This window comes from Pristis pectinata, chromosome 29 (assembly GCF_009764475.1).
Source record: "Pristis pectinata isolate sPriPec2 chromosome 29, sPriPec2.1.pri, whole genome shotgun sequence".
Classification (NCBI taxonomy): Eukaryota; Metazoa; Chordata; class Chondrichthyes; order Rhinopristiformes; family Pristidae; genus Pristis; species Pristis pectinata.
Window position 1 is genome coordinate 11,717,561 of NC_067433.1, and position 16,180 is coordinate 11,733,740.

The window sequence follows — 16,180 nt, forward strand, 5'->3', positions numbered from 1 at the left end:
TTTCCCACAGCACCATGGGTATATTGTGCCAAAGCCTGCATCATTTTGGTTTTTTAAGAGACCAGGAGGACGCCTTGCACAGCTCAAAGGATGATTGCTTTATCTGACAGGGCCGCAGAAACACTAATGACAGTCTGCACACTTCATCTGTGTCAGGGATGGTGCAGACCGTCTCAGAGACACTGGGAGCAATAAAAACACTTTCAGAGTGTATAAGCCCATCAGGGCAGAGTGCACAGGCCTGCTCTAATTTGGTGGAAGGCCAGAGACAGGCTCCAAGGGAACTGGAACAGCAAAACTATTGTATCATTGGAACCAAAAAAGGAATCAGAATTCAGTGGCAGTAAATGCCAACTGGATCTCAAGCTTTGCAACATCCACAGACTTTATTGTTTCATTTACTGAGGTGAACAGTGGTGCGGCTGGTAGATTCACTGCCTCACAGCTTCAGAGACCTGGGTTCAATCCTGACCTCGGGTGCTATCTGTGTGGAATCTGTGGTTCTTCCTGGGATCCCCTGGGTTTCCTCCGGGTGCTCCGGTTTCCTCCCACTTTCCAAAGTCATGTGGGTTTGCAGGATAATTCGCTGCAAGTTTCCCCTAATGTGTCGGCAAGCGGTAGCATTGAGGGGAACACGGGGAGAATAAATTAGTGTAGGAATAGTGAAAATGGGTGCCCGATGGTCAGCACAGACTCGGTGGGCCGATGGGCCTGTTTCCGTGCTGTCCCTTGTAACAGCCAAAGGGAAAGATGTGGCCTTGTTTAAAATAGAACACAGAACAGTGCAGGACAGGAACAGGCCCTTCAGCCCACAATGTTGTGCCGAACTAACTAAATTAGTAATCAACTGCCCAACTAAACTAATCCCTTCTGCCTAAACGATGTCCATGTCCTTCCATTTCCCACACATTCATGTGCCTATCTAAGAGCCTCTTAAACACCTCTTATGGTATCTGCCTCCACCAGCACCCCTGGCAGCGCATTCCAGGCACCCACCACCCTCTGTGTAAAAAAACTTGCCCCATACATCTCCTTTGAACCTACCCTCTCTCACCTTAAATGCATTCCCTTTGGTATTAGACATTTCGACCCTGGGAAAAAGATACCAGCTGCCTATCTATGCCTCTCATAATCTTATAAACCTCTTTCAGATTTCCTCTCAGTCTCTGCTGCTCCAGAGTAAACAACCCAAGTTTGTCCAACCTCTCCTTATAGCACATGCCCTCTAATCCAGGCAGCATCCTGGTAACCCTCTTATGCACCCTCTCCAAAGCCTCCACATCCTTCCTATAATGGGGTGACCAGAACAGAATGCAATATCCCAGATGCGGCCTAACTAGAGTTTTATAAATCTGCAACATAACTTCCCGACTCTTGAACTCAGTGCCTCGACTAATAAAGGCAAGCATGCCATATGCCTTCTTTACCACCTTATCAACCTGTGCAGCCACTTTCAGAGAGCTATAGACTTGTACCCCAAGATCCCTCTGCTTATCAACACCGTTAAGAGTCTTGCCATTAACAGAGTACTGTGTCTTTACATTCGATCTCCCAATATCATACCTCCAATCATGACACACTCCCTCAGTACTGCACTGGGGATCAATCTAGATCATGGGCTCAGGTCTCTTTTACAAGACACACTGCAACAACACACTTCAAAAACCACACTCACTGCCACCCAGAAGGACATAGACAGCAGGTACATGGGAACACCATCATTTGCAGGTTCCCCTCCAAGTTGCACACTATCCTGATTTGGAAGTACATTTCTCACCCATTTCTCCATTGTTACTGGAATCCCCTACCATCCCCAAAAGTATTAAGCAAATGGCTCCATCAAGAGGACTGCAGTGGTTCAAGGTGGTGACCCGGCCCATCGCTTCAAGGAGCAACCAGGGCTAGCAATAAATACAGCTGACGTTAGTGACACCCAAAACCAACACGTCCCAATTCAAGAGATCCACAGCAAGCAACCTCAGAAGCACATGACAACAATGGTGACCCCTGGCCTCTAATCAATGTTCTCACTCTGCCTCCCAGTCAAACACATTGTGAAGTCAAGTCATTGCAAAGAACTTGCACCTTAAGCTTGAACAGCCTGGAATATTAACCTCCAGCTCAAAAGATCTCACATGCACCAGATCTCACATCCACCAACCAAGTTGTGCCATTTTGACTCAGGACCCCGTACTGGGAGGGGGTAATATAGATTCATGGAGTCCACCACCGCAGAAACAGGCCTTCAGCCCATTGAGTCTGTACTAACCACCCAGTCACGTTGCTCCTGTACTAACGCCATTTTATCCTCCACACATTTCCACCAACTGCCCCCAGATTCTACCACTCCTCCACACACTGGGGGCAATCCACAGCAGCCAATTAACACCCCCCGCCTGCATGTCTCTGGGAAGTGTGAGGGGGAAGCCCACTTGGTCACAGGGAGAATGTGCAAACTCCACACAGGCAGTACCAGAGGTCAGGCTGGAACCCAGGTCACTGGAGCTGAGACAACAACTCTACCAGCTGTGCCACTATCCAGCCCTCAAGTGAACAGGTTCCATCCTTGGATCGCTTCTGGAATGAAGGAGACAGGGCTTAGTTGTGCCAGGATTGTTCCCATGCAGCTGAGGTTCCAGTAATGAAGAATATTGACCCCTTAGCCAGAAATGGGAGGCCATTCAGCCCATCTTCAATCCTACCCCAGCCTGTGATATCCACGTCCACAGGAGAAACCACCCAATGATAACCAGCAGTCCAGTCCAGAGTTTGTAATGGAGGCTGTTCCTGAAGGGGTTAACTCACAGGAAGATGGAAATGGTTTATAGAAAGCAGCCTCACCACATACACTGACAAAGCAGCAGCACAGGAAGGAAGACACGAGACAGCCAGGATTTACGCAGGTTGACTTGTATAATGTAACACAGGATCACGCTCCCAATCGTCATGGCCCTCTGACCCCTTCCTCAATAGATAAATAAAACATGAACTGCTTCTGACCCACTTATTGCAAGACACTTCTCGGTATGCTGCTCCATCAAGGCAAACAATCTGATTAAATTGCTGTGTGCCTGACAGTTCCAAGCATCTGCAGATTTACTGGTGTGTTAACTCTTGCTTTTCTCAACTCAAGTTTATTGTCATGTGCACAGGTACAGCACAAAGGAAAACTTCCTTGCAGTAGCATCAGACAACACAAGGAATATAAATTATACCATAAAGTGAAAAAAGAATAAAACTGTCCAAACGCAAGACTTTAGTGCAACAAAGACACAATCGATGACATGTCCATGGTAGTGCAAAGGGATGTGTCGCAGTGATCCATTGCTGAGATAGGATTAGGTAGCTGTGGATTAGGATTAGGATTCAGTGTTACATGCAGCCTCAGTGTAGATTCCACAAAGTAGTTTCCGCTGGGTCATTCATGCTGCACCTTCCTTTGGGGTGTTTGAGAGGCAGGGCAGAGGGAGATTTACCTCGTTTCTAACCCACTTCTTCCTCTTTTTTTTTCTCATTTGCAGAATTGAAACAAAATGTTTATTTCTCCCACATAATGGAGCAAAATATTGTTCAACATACCCTGGTGTTCTTTTGCACACTGCGCTTTGATGCAGTCCTATTCCATTCACAACTTCAACCGTTGGCGAACTGTCCGAGGTACAAGCAGGAGAGTACTAACCCAGCTCCATCTGTCCATCTTCCCTCCCATATCTGGTTCCACTTATCAGCTTCCAGTTCCTATCTCTACCTTCCCTCTCCTCTCCCCTTCCTCTACCTAATACCTTTTCCCTTATCTGGTTCCTCCCAACACCCACCAGCCTGTCTCAGAACTTGCCCCCTACCCCAGCTGGTTCCATCTGCCTATCATCCCCAATATCACCTGATTCCACCCATCGTCTACCATCCCCTGCCTCACCTCTCCCCCTCACCTCTTTAAACCGGCCATCTTCCCTCTAAACCTGATGCAAGGTCTTGATCTGAAATATCGACCATCCCTCTGCCTCCCTAGACGCTGCTCGACCCACAGAGTTCCTCACAGCAGCGCGTGTGATCGGGCTGTGATAGTTCCTGGGTCCAGACCAGTGCAGACGCTGGTGACCATCTTTGACTGTGGCAGAAGATGATCCGTTTCTCTATTTTGTTAAAGCATCAACAAAGTAATTAAATTACAATGTTGTTTTCGGTGTTCAGGGGGCACGTCAGTGGGCTGAAGGGTCTATTTCCCTGCTGCACAACAAAACGATACAGATGTGTCAGCAGTTGTGGGGACATTTGGGTTTGGTGCAGCCTAACTTGGAAGGGCAGGTGAAGCAGGAGAAGTGGAGGGAGGAGAGGAGCACAAGTCATAGGGTTGGGGGAGACGGCTTCAGGTGGGGCGAGAGTGTGACCACCAGGTGACTGAGGATTGGCCAGATGAAGCTGGACGTCCTGAGAGTCAGGAATCATGGGGTGTTGGACGTGGGACATCAGCTGGTGACTGAGAACAGGATGAGCCTGATTCTAAGTTTCAGAATTGGTTCGGATGTAGCCATTGCTGAGGGCATGGTCCAGGAGATACAGGAAACCCAAAGCTGGGCTGATGATCACTGCCCAGGTGGAGGGAGGTCACGGGAATCCAGGGAAACACCTCGGAGCGACAAAGGCACCCTAGAGATGTTTGTACAGGTACTTGAGTAGGAAAGGCATAGAGGGATAGGGACCTAATGTAGGCAAATGGGATTAGGATAGGCATCTTAGTAACCATGGACAAAGTGGTAGAAAGGGCCCATTTCTGTGCCGTACATTTCTATGATGGCAGGGATAAGCAAATGTGTACATTAATTCAATCTGTAGCAGCTGACTGAGTACTTACAGAAATCAGATTGATGTATGAACACATACTTAAATTAACAGGGAGCAATGTATGTGGATTGCTTTTACTAAAACTGGCTTTGTTGCTGGTTTTGTTTCAGGGGAAGCAGTGGCACAGCTGATCGAGCCTCGACCTCACACCACCAGATACCCAGGTTCAATCCCCATCTCCAATGCTGACTGTGTGGAGTTTGCACGTTCTCCCTATGACCACGTGGGTTTCCTCCCATGTCCCAAAGGCGTGCAGGTTAAATGGCCACTGTAAACTGCCCCTGGTGTGTAGGTGAGTGGTGGTATCTTGGTGGGGGTGATGAGAATGTGGGGAGAATAAAAGATAATGGGATTTAATTGTAGGATCAGTGTAAGTGGGTGGTTGATGGTCGGCATGGACTCGGTGGGCTGAAGGGCCTGTTTCCGTGCTGTATCTCTCTGTGACTCTATTAAGCATTGCACATTGCTTCTACCTTTATGACGTGGGTGTAGCACATGGAATGACTTTTGATACAACACAGCAGTGAAGGATGTTTATTTGGAAGCTCCAATCTGTGACTTGCCTTACTAAAACTCTGATAATCCGGCATCCAATTGCCCGGAAATTCTGATGGTCCGGCATCTGACTGGCTCGTCAGTCTGGGATGTGAGCTGGGGGTCCAGAGTGCGACCGGAGCTGAGGTCCAGACTATGGGACGAGTGAGGGCTTGGGAACATCAGGGGCCAGGAACATGGATCGTTTTTTCCACTAGAGTGCTTGCATATTTCCCGCTCCCTTTGAAACCCCTGGGTTCACTGGAAAATTGATTATACCGCTATGTAACATGTAAACACGCAAAATAAAAGTGTGTTGGGGTAATGGAAGAACATCCAGTAATCCAGAAAATCTATCCAGCACCAAAGTCCGAAGAGTGCCGGACTATTGGAGTTTCACTGCAGTAGAACCTTCTCTCACTGTCCTTTCACACAAAAGATCTACACCGTCATTTGATGATTAATCTTTCAGCTAGAAGTAAAATATTAAAAAAACACAGTTGGCCTCAGAGGTCAAACCCCAGCATTGATCATGAAAGCCAACACTTTTGCCAATGAAAAGCAAATGATAGTTCGATGGCGTAATTTTAAGAGGAGTTTGCGGCATACTTGAACCCCAGATCAACAACAAAATATTGAAATGACTGTAAATCAGAGCTGGCTGTTCAGAGAGCAGGAAGGACTTGGGCGGTGTGGAATCGTTGGGCCGGAAGGGCCTGTTACCGTGCTGTATAAATAAAGTTTTTTTTTAAAAAATGTTTTAACTTGGCTGATATCCAGATTGTGGTTTGAGATGAGAGAGACTGGGGAAGTCCAAGCAAAGCAAAAACTGTGCAGGAGGAAGGAACTTTGTCCCCTTACACAAATCCCCAGTGCAAATGCGAGGATAAACCTCAGAAGAATTTGACCAAATCGGTCCACAATTTTTTTTTGCACTGATTTTTTTTTCCTTCACTGTCTTGTATAATTTATGCACAGCTGCGTTGCTGCCTGAATCTTTGTGACGTTGCTGCAAGCAAGTATTTCATTGTACCTGCACCTCACCGTATGTGTGCACATGACAATAAACTCAACTTGACTTGAACTTGACCCCTTAGATTTAGGCTTCAGGGCTGAAATCGTTGAAAAGTGAGATCCAATCCCATTGCTTGGAAAAAAACCAGCCAGAAACATGCTCCTGAGCCACAGAACAGACTCCCAGCTCCCACCCTGAACCATTGGACCAAGGTGTGGGTGCTACAGTTAGAGCCCTGAGAACTTGGCAGTTCAAGACTGGCAATAACCAACTCTTGTGAATCAAGGAGCATGGACCAGAGGGGTGACTGCTGGACAACGAGAGGGATCTGGGCCCTAGCTGACACCAATGAATTAGAGCTGAGTGGGAAGCAGGGCAGAGCTGCCACAGATAATCGCTAGTTACAAGTCGAACACAAGATGGCTCAGGCCTGCTGCGGGGGCTGGCAGGAGAAACCCGAATCATTCCCAGATTGTGGATGAGGACCGATAGAAGGGAGCTGATCAGCCCATCAAAGCTGTGTTGACTTCGAGTTTGAGCCACTCCCCTGCTCTTTCCCAACACCCTGCAGCCTTCTTCCCCCTATTGCAATTGTCTATCGAAGGCAGCTAGCGAATTTGCAACTACAACCCCGCCATTGGTTTGGTCCCCTCAGCATCAATTCCCATGTTATTCCCAGTGCTCTAGACAATCACTCAAACCCCCACTCTCAAGCCTTCAGCGATTATTCCATCTAAGTACTCTTTACAAATCTAGTCTTTACCTCCCCAAGTTTCTCCGGTCTAGCCAGGCACGTTGAACCATTCCAGTGAGTCACTCTGCAGCCTCCCCACATCCACTGGAACTGTGCAGCCTCACAGAGAAAGGATGCTTGGGTTCCACCCGCCCCATTGTACGCTCTTGTCTCCCGTGTCTGCAACGTGTGGCACCAGGGCACATCCGGGAAGGGTTGCAGGTTCAAAGTTTCACCTTGTGATGAAGAGAGCAATGCTGGGCATGACTAGCACTGCTTCACTGCATCGCCCCCTCACAGAACGTTAGCAAACGAGTGTCTGGGCCTGACCATTAAACGTAACACTGGCGCTGCCATCACCTTGCAGCGGCCCCTGGTACGGACCAGGGAAACTGTAGTTCATTGCCCCGTCTTCTCTCAGGAATCCAATCCCTGATTGACCATGAGCCGGATCTGTTCTCTGATCTCCAGTCTGATCCCGGGAGTGACTACAGTCAGTTACCTGGTGACATAAGGCCAATAGCTCAGACCACACACGTGTAGTCGAGCATACTCTAAGGTGAGGGGACGCTTTACAAATATTATTGAATGCATACTGTGTAGATGCTAAATTCGCACAGCAACTTACTCAACCACAACAGTTTCTGGCTCGGTGACAAAGCAATCACACAGTAAACATCACAGAGACGTTGCTTCTCAATGTCCCCACAGGTTCAATTAACCACAGGCTGCCACTGAATCACACAGATTAGGGAGGCTTGCTGTATATTGACTGGTGACTCTAATTGCCTTACGTTTGGTTTAGGGAGAGAAGTGTAAGTAGCCACCCTCCTTCTGTTCACTGTCCATGACCCCACTACTTAAACAGGGATGTACTGTGACGCTCCCAAAATCAAGTATCCGACCTGCATTTAGAGCTCCAGAATGACCCCCTTCTCAGCACCGTCAAAGAACACAGGAACTTAGGTGATAGGAATCTATCCTCTCCATTCCTGGACTTACAAGACATCCAAGGGACAGAAAGTGTTCCAATGTGTGTCAACATCCTGTTTACCAATTAACCTCCTGTGCCTACCAGTCAGACCAATTCCAGAGAGAAGCTTAAAAGTAGGTCAGCAACCTCACCCACTGAGAGAAAATAAATTTGAAGTTTTCCCCAAACCCCAAGAATCACCCCAGTTGATAGGCTTTGAACTGTAAAGCCAGCTGATGGATTTGGATCCATTGAAGGCCAGAGTTACCCCAATCAATTGCAGCCATCCACCACCTACCAGCTACAACCACAGGTCCTCTTCACTTGCAAAATGTATCCAGATCTCTTCAGTGGGAGCAGATCCTTGGTACCACAGCTCACAGGGTTTGTTCCACTGGTCCAGAATACACTGTGCAATGAAAGTACATCTTGGCATCAAACACAGCTTTGCTTTCCTATTTTGCACTGACGCACCCCCTCATTCCCTCCTCTTCATCAACCTTATCCTCGTAATACAACCTGCCTAGGTTGCTACAACCTTGAAACCCCAATTCCACTTCACTGGCCTAAGGTGGGGTTATCATCCCTCCCCTTCACCCCACTCCAGAGGTTGTTGAGCTCATGCCTTCCAGCAACCATGGGCTGTGGGGTGGGTGGGGAGGGAAGTAAGTGACTGGGGGAACATGGAGCAGAGAGTGGTACAATGCAACACCAAGTGAGTAAAACCTGTCAAAACCTTGCAAAGGATACATGAGTGCCAATGGGCCTTTACTGACAGAGCCTCCACCAAGCTCAACTGGGGTCAAGTTGGGTACTTTGAGTGGCAGGTAGACTCCCTGCCAGAGGAGCGGACGCCTTTCTTCTTGAGCTCTCTCCATCTGGGACTCTACTGAGAAGACCTGTCCAGCAAACTGACAAACACAATCTCCTGGCGGACTTCTCCAGACATTTCCCAGTGCTGAGTGGATACAGTATTGCGCGATCCCGGCTGGTTTCTTGGGTCCTACTCTCTGTCCGTCACCAAGATATGGAAGCAGCTCATCTGGGGCAAGAGGGTGTTCTGGAATTCCGCTGTGGTTCCGAGTCCCCTGTACGAGGAGGTTAGTCGGTCGCTGGATATCCACCTCTAGATCCTGAAGGAACACCTGTATGTGGAGCATGCAGAAAGATCCAGATCCCAAGCAAACTGATTGCCACTTGGTCAGAATTGCTCATTGGACTCAGACCTCCTCAGAAAATGGTCCCTCATAACCTGAAGCTCCCTCTTGCCATTGCCTACAGCATAGAGGAATTTCTAATATGAGGTATTCCTGCACTCTCTTCTTAGTCATGGAGCCATACAGCACAAAAACAGGCCCTTTGGCCCAACAATACCCTGGCGAGCACCAAGCACCCATTGACATCCCATTCTACCCTCTCCACCATCTCATTAACTTCCCTGATTCTACCACTCATGTACACACTAGGGGCAACTTACAGCAGGCAATCAACTCCTACCAACCTGCACATCTCTGAGATGTGGGAGGAAACCAGAGCACCCAAGAGGGATCCCACACAGTCACAGGGAGAACATGCAATCTCCACATAGGCAGCTCCAGAAGTCGGGATCGAAGCCAGTTCGCTGGAGCTGTAAGGTAGGAGCATGATTAGCTGCACCACTTCTTCCTCACCTTTGTGAGTGGAGTGCTTTGTGTATCAAAGTATGAAACTGGATGAAGGCTGTTGCATAGCATTAAAAGGGCTCTCTGTAGGTTCGATGGGAAGTTTTGGTGGCACTTCATCAGTCCAACCCTCCCAACTGGCCACAGAAGGAAATGGGCCAATCAGGGCACTCGGTGTTTGGGGGCCTCCTCGATGGCCACACCCAGGTCCAGGCATCAGGTCACCCTGACAACCTGCCCCTTTCACCTGCTATGTTGGTTTCAGGGTACCCAGGAGAAGGGAGGCACTGTTTGAGACCATCGGTAGTATCTGCAGGTATGAGAGGGCACCCTGAACAAGTGAAGACATATTTTAAGGTGTTTTTATTTTTAAGGTACTTTTCTGGGGTCAATAAAGAAACTAAGGTTGAGGCAGTGGACACAGTGGGGAGGGGGTGGTAGAAAGAAAGGGTTCTAGACCAGGGACAGCAGATTGGAGACCAGGGGTGGAGACGGTGCTGTGGACCAGTCCCCTGCAACCAACTTTTAGGTCACCTGTCACTTCCACGGCCTGGACGAAACCATTTTCCAAGTTCTTATGGAACGCAAAAGGTTGCAGCCCCTGTTTGAGTAACTAAGGGAGCTGCTTCTCAAGTTCTGGTTGTACTTCAACTGCAAGCTCCTGACCTTTGGGCACTCAGTGTGCAGAAAGGGCCAGTCGTCAGGGAACCCTCTCCTTAGTCTGCTCCTGGGCCTGGCCTGGGTGGCCACTCACAGGCCCAGGCAGCAAGCTGTCAGGGGTCTGTCGAAGTCGACTACCTGCACCCCTCTGAGGTTCTGTCCCTGCCAGAGTGTCCTTGGACAGGGAGCTTGCAGTGTTCCCTGGCTTGCTGGAGGTCTTCCAGGACTGGTGGACACCACAGGTACCTCCTGGACAAAGGTAATGTTTTAATATGAGTGGCACAGTCCATGGAGCTGCTGCCTCACAGCTTCAGCAGCCTGGGTTCAATCCTGACCTCCGGCGCTGTCTGTGGAGTTTGCACGCTCTCCCTGTAACCACATGGGTTTCCTTTGGGTGCTCTGGTTTCCTCCCACATCCTAAAGACATGCAGTTTGGTGGATAATTGACTGCTATAAATTGACTCTAATGCCAGTAAATGGCAGGATCTGGGGAGAACAGATTACAGAAGAAAATCAACGGGGAAATGAGCCAGCATAGAATCAATGGGGCGAATAGCCACCTTCCATATCATAAGGAAATTTGTCGCTGTCATTGCAAATCGTTATCTTAAACAGGTTAGATACAGAGAAAGATTCCCTCTACACTCTTCTATCCATCACTCCCAGGGCAGAGACAGAGAGTAGCTCTGCCCTTGGTTAATAGTAGTGATACAAGATCTACAGCACAACAGGAGGCAACTCTTCCATAAGCCAGTGTTCCAGTGAGCCTGTTTCTAAGTTGGTCACATGTGGCTCTGTGCAACACCAGTCTAAGCAGTGAGGACTCCCCCATGGAGAGATCCCCACCACGGACTTCCCTGGGTACCAGACAGAAGAACAGGGACGTGTATGTGTATTGGGTGAAGCCAGGACGAACCTCTGCTCCATAACTATTTACAACAACTCCAAATATTTCCTTGCGATATGGAAGGTGGCTACTCAGCCCATCGAGTCTATGCCAGCTCATTTCCCCATTGATTTTTGTTTTCTGTAATCTGCCCTCCCCAGATTCTGCTGCAGCTGTGGCCTCAGGTAACCCAGGAACAGATGAAACAGATTATAAAGGAAAACAGCACAACAGCTGCTCAGGAACTTGGAATGCTGCACGTTCAAGTTGGGTAAACTAGAACAAGGTGATCTCTCGATCTACCTCGTCGTGGCCCTTGCACTTTTATTTGTCTACCTGCACTGCACTTTCTCTGTGACTGTAACACTGTATTCTGCATTGGTTATTTTCCCCTTTTATACTACCTTGGTGTACTTACGTATGGAATGATCTGTCTGGATGGCACACAAACAAAAGCTTTTCACTGTATCTCAGTACATGTGACAATAATAAACCAATTACCAATTCTCCCTGGGCAGTTCCACTTGCTGATACACAAGCTGAAATCAGCATACTGCCTCCCCTCAAAACTTAGCCGCCCCAACCTTAGGGTCTTCTGGCCACTTCTTCCTCGCCTTAACAAAACCCGGCGAAGTTGTCTTTAAGTTGCCTTCACCTTTTACATTCAAAAGCTTCTCCACGTAATCTCTCAAAAAAAACTCCTTCCCCTCTCCCAACACAGCAGGTCGCTGGAATCACTCCTCACCCATTCCGTTCATCCCTACTCTGCTCCATGGTTTCCCAAGCACTGAAGCTCATTCAGTGTTTCAGTGAATGAGCTTCAGTGTTTGCCCTAACTGCACACAGGTGCAGACAGAGCTTCACTCATTCAACTAGTTTTCTTTCAATGGGATAGTGGAGAGGGAGCTTTACATCTAACTCTGTTCTTTTGGCCTTTATGTCCCAGGCCCGCCATTTTATGCATGTGTTTCTTGGGGGGAGGGGGAGGGGGTGGGGGAGGTTTGTTTGCCTCAATAAATGTACTACAACATCAACAAAACTTAAATGTTGTCCACTGGTCACAGAAGGTCTCCAGCAAGCCAGTGGAACCCATGGGCCCTTTCCAACCCCTTGCCGACGGGTGTGAGAATCAGGGTCCTGTCCACTGCACCCTCTGGCCTGGTTCTCTTGGGCCTTAGCTCGGACACAACAGGTAGGCTCCCCAGTATCAGAACAGGTAGTGGACGGGAATGGACAAGTCAGAGGAAGGCCAGGGACAACAGCTCCAGCAGTCCTTAGTATTTAATGCTCTTTAAGTATGGATTTTCAGTTGGGAAAAGAACCTCACATCAGGACAGCTGGAAACTACCCAGATCTTTTCAAAGTTCAAGGTTTAATATTACATTTTCTCCACTCAAACAGCTCCAGCTGAATCAGGAGCAACAAACAATCTGCTGGAGGAACTCAGCAGGTCGAGCAGCATCTGTTGGGATGAAAGGAATTGTCAACAATTCCTTCCCCGCTTCCCCCGATGCTGCTCGACCCTCTGAGTTCCTCCAGCAGATTGTTTGATGTTCCAGGTTCCAGCATCTGCAGTCTCTTGGAAGACACAATGGTAATTCCTGCCCTATTACATGTGTCAAAATGGGGGGGGGGGGGGGGAATATACAGTTAAAAAGCCTCCCCAGAGTCTGACCTGAGGTTATATCTTCTCTCCCTCCCCCAACACTCAGGCACCAACCTTAACATATATGTATATGAAGATGTTCCTCTTTAGTCTTGGGGGGGAGAAAATCTCTTCCTCTCCTTGTTCCCCATCAGCAATGCTTTCTCTACAGTGTTCTCAATTCCAGGTTCTCTCTCACTCTGCACTGCAACTGCTCCTGGCTGATTGGAGGCAGGTGTATGCAATCTCCAACCAAGACCAACACTCCTTGCTTACTAATCCTCCAATTCCCAGTCACCTGCTCCTCCTGTGTCCCTTTCCTCTCTCCTTCTGAACTACCCAGTTCTTCTAACACCCACCCCAACCCCTTATCACCCCCTTTCCCTTTCTCCACACACTCCTCCCTTCGGGTCCCCTCTCCCTTGCCGTTCCCACCTCCCTTATTTGGTTCCAGGCTCCACCTTCCTCTCCTATCAGATTCCATCACCCACAGCCCTTTGTTGCCTCCAGCTCTCACCTCCCAGCCTCTGTCGCTATGTCCTCTCTTCCCTCCCCCATCTGTCTGTCACCCCTCCTCACCTGGATCCACCTATCACCTGCCAGCTCCTGCTCCACCCCTTCCCCTCGCCTCTTTATACCAGCTATCAGTCCAGTTGAAAGGTCTTGACCTGAAATGTCAACTGTCCATCGCCCTCCACAAATGCTGCCTGACCCAGAGTTCCTTGCTCCAGATTCAAGCATCTGCAGTGTCTTGTGTCTCCTTGCTTGCTGATTTATCTAATGTGTTTAGAGAGAGGTTTACTCTTTATTAAATACTTCACACACAAGCAGAAATGAGAACGTGACTCATTCATCCAGAACCCTCATCCCTCACACAGTGCCACTGACAGAAACAAGAGGAAGATCAATGCTTCATGATCGGATGGCACCGAAATTGGTGGCCTTATGGACACCGAGGAAGGTTACTTAAGAGCACAACAGGATTGAGAACAACCGGGAAAGTGGTCTTAGGAATGGCAGATGGAATTTAACTCGGACAAGTGTGGCATTGCATTTTGGGAAGTTAAACCAGGGCAGGGCATACACAGTAAATGGCAGAGTGGAGAACGAGGGGTATAAGTATATAGTTCCCTGTAAGTAACAACACAGGTAGACAGGATGTTGAAGAATGGATGGGGTGACTATCAAGCGGGCTGCTATGTCCTGTATGGCGTGGAGCTTCTTGAGTGTTGTTGAAGCTGCACTCACCCAGGCAAGTGGAGAGTGTTCCATCACACATCAAACCTGCAGCCTATTCTGGCACAGCAAGCTCCCAGGAGAGAAATGTGGGAATTAGCAGTTGATTTGCCTTTCTTGACGATGTTTGACCCAGGACACCAGGGAGAACTGATTCGCTTCTCCTCAGAATAGTACCATGAAACCCTTCCATCCGCCTGAGAACAAGAAGGCCTCAGCTTAAGTCTCATCAGGGAAACAGGTTCTCTGGCGCACTCCCTCTCTGCAGGAGAGTCAGCCTGGAGCTTTCCAAGGCTCGGCAGTGGGATTTGAACCCACAGTGGAAGTTGCCACCAACTAAGCCACAACTAACACTTCAACTCCTGGAGTACATTAATATAAAACTGCAAGAAAGCCCTCAAGAAAACACAGCGTCAGCAGATAGCTGGGTTCCACATCTAGTGTCTAGAAAGGGCACACAGGAAAATGAAGCAACAATCTGCTGGAGGAAATCAGCGGGTCATGAAAATGGGTTGGAGAAGGCAAGATCAGAGAGACAGGGAAGCCTGTTGGAGTTTAAAAAATACTTTCTCCCTCATCATGATCATTAATACTGACTTCCACCAAACAGATAGACAAACAAGATCTACGTTCCCTTCCACTGTGCAGAACATTGAGCCTCTTCTGGTCTCAGGCTGAACCCAAACCATTTAAGGTAACATTTACACACTACATTAATCTCCTTCACCATTACCCTGACGTCCAGTGACTTAAGCCAACATTGGCTGTCTTCCACCCCTTACATCATTATCAGCCAGGCCAGTCAAACACTCAAGAGCTGGAATGGAATATTTTCCATTGACAGAAGGAAACACTCCCAAACACAGCAGAATGACCATTAACTTCTGATCTTCCAAGCCTCTTTCTCCTCCTAACTGGACTTTTGTCACAGGGCAGTTGGAGTCAAACAAGTTGATTTGGGTCTCAAGGAACATAGGGGTCAAAGGCGGCAAGGGAGCAGATCTCCACACAGGTCTGTGGTGAATTGGACGGGTTTCATGTTTTCTTGGAGACACAAGAGACCACAGATTCTGGAATCTGAAGCAATGATCTGCTGGAGGAACTCAACAGGTCGAGCAGCATCCATGGGGAGGGGAAAGGAATTGTTGATGTTTCGGGTCGAAACCCTGCATTCAGGGTTTCTGATAGTCCTGATGCGTGGCCGACAATTCCTTTCCCCCTACAGATGCTGCTCGACCCGCAGAGTCCCTCCAGCGGATTGTATGTTGTTTCATGTTTTCTTCTTGCTTATCAAAGCCGATCACCTATAAGACCACTAGTAATATTTACCTAACCAAATATAAATTCCCCAGGGTGCAAAGCGAGGATTCAAACCCACCTCTACCGACCATGAATCCAGGTCCTCTGGGTAACAAGCCAACTTAACCTCTATGGCACTAAAAGCATTACCTGAAGTGCTACCGCTCATGAGCATTGTTAACCTGGATCCCACTTCCATGTTTCACAGTAGCCGTCAGCTCCTCCAAACCCCCAGGGCTGTTGTGTTACTTCCGTGGATCACTGGAAACAGCAGTTATGTTAATGATGACGCATACAATAAGGAGGTTTAAAAACATCTGAACTTGCCGTGCATTATACGTTAGCCTTTACCTGCAGAACAGTCCATCAGCACGCTCAACATCAGCCATGCCTCCGAACCTGTGATTGCCAACCAACTGGCAGCCCCCAATCTTCACAATAAATCACATAAAACACTGATACTGCTGAGCTGAAATGCAAACTGAAATATTGAGGGGGTCAGGCAGCCTCTGCGGAGAGAGAAACAGGGATAAGCCTTCAGGTCAAAGGCCTTCCATTGGCTTAGTTTCTTTGCAAGAGGTCACTGCCCATCACGTTATCTCTGGTCTCCACAGACACAACCGGTCCCGCTGAGTACTTCCAGCATTTCCCCAATGGGGCCCGCATTATCGCAGGGTAAGGGTGGCAAACCACCAA